The sequence below is a fragment of the Halyomorpha halys genome, unplaced genomic scaffold (assembly GCF_000696795.3).
Source record: "Halyomorpha halys isolate HHAL.00 unplaced genomic scaffold, Hhal_1.1 Scaffold424.1, whole genome shotgun sequence".
NCBI classification, from domain to species: domain Eukaryota; kingdom Metazoa; phylum Arthropoda; class Insecta; order Hemiptera; family Pentatomidae; genus Halyomorpha; species Halyomorpha halys.
The window spans coordinates 360,772-362,208 of NW_027107649.1; positions in this window are offsets into that span (position 1 = coordinate 360,772).

Consider the following 1,437-nt stretch of genomic DNA (forward strand, 5'->3'; position numbering starts at 1 on the left):
TTACATTGAATAAATAAAAGAAAACTAAAGATTTAAGAGATCTTTAAAGTAGATTTATTTGAGTTTTTCTGGGAAAAACCGCCGAACAGATAAAAAGACAAAATTTGATTTTTATCTCATAGTACTGAGAATCGGACTATGGGTCATTTGGAAATTTTCAGCTTCCTGACTTCCTGGCATTCTAAAAAAAAAGAGTGTAGGTAGGGATCATATTAATGCTTAATAAATGAAGTTTTTTTGAGATCTGGGATATTTGCAGCCCATCCAATGAAGAGTTATAGCTACTTCAAATGTCTGATTTTCAGAAATATGAAACATTAATTTTTAACATAACGCTTATTTTCATTTTTAGCAGATCCTACCCATATAGGAAATTTTCTCATTAATTTGGTACCTTTAATTTTTTTAAAGGAAGCTTCAAAGTATATTTATTTGAGTTTTTCTGAAAAACGACGGATAACAACTAAAAAGACAAAATTTGATTTTACCTCATATCCCTGAGAATCGGACTATGGGTCATTTGGACTTCTTTGTGCCTCTTTAAGGTATACAATCTACTCATTTATGGGACACTCTGTATAAAGGTTATTTAAATTCTTAAATAAAATATGTACAATAATTATTATATTGCTTCGGATACACTATAATATAATACTATTTTATTTTATACTTATGACATATCGACTATGTTTTACATTTTATTGAAAAAAAGCAACTGAAAGAAAAAGAAACCAAAATAGAATTGAAATAAAATTAAATGTATATCGGTCAATTATGATTTTAATAGTAATTTATCTTTTTATTCTCTTATATTTATATCTGGGATTGTTTCCTTTTTCGGTCATTAACGGGTTTAAAGAGTTAGGAAAAGATTGAAAGAAATTATGAGTCAGCTTGTAAATTTATTCATGTACGGTGTCTATATTTAGTTCTGAATGTATCTCAGTTATTATAGTGTAATATGAATATTTATTGACAATTCTGAAGGCATTTGTTTAAGAATATTTATAGTTTTCTTGTATTAGTGGAGTGGGGGAAGCTCCACATTATCCCCATTTTTTAAGCTACTTCCATGTTTTTTGAAGGTTTCATCGTGTCGATTCGGTATGAAGAGGAGTATGACGCTGTTCCATAGGCAAAGAGGGCTATGTTAAAATTTTTAAATGTCGGATAATCATTGTTGAAGCAACATTAAAAAAAAAAAAATTAGAAGTTGTAATTTTTATATACATGATGTAAATTGATTTATTTTTAATTACATTATTGTCATTAACAATTACGCAGAAAATTATGAAAAAACAATTTTTATTTAATATAACAATATGCGATCTATTTTACGTGAGTAAACAACAATCTCTAGTCATAAACATCACTATAATACTACACCTGGGATGTTTATATAACAGATATCTTAAAAGGCTCTTATCAGTCTATATT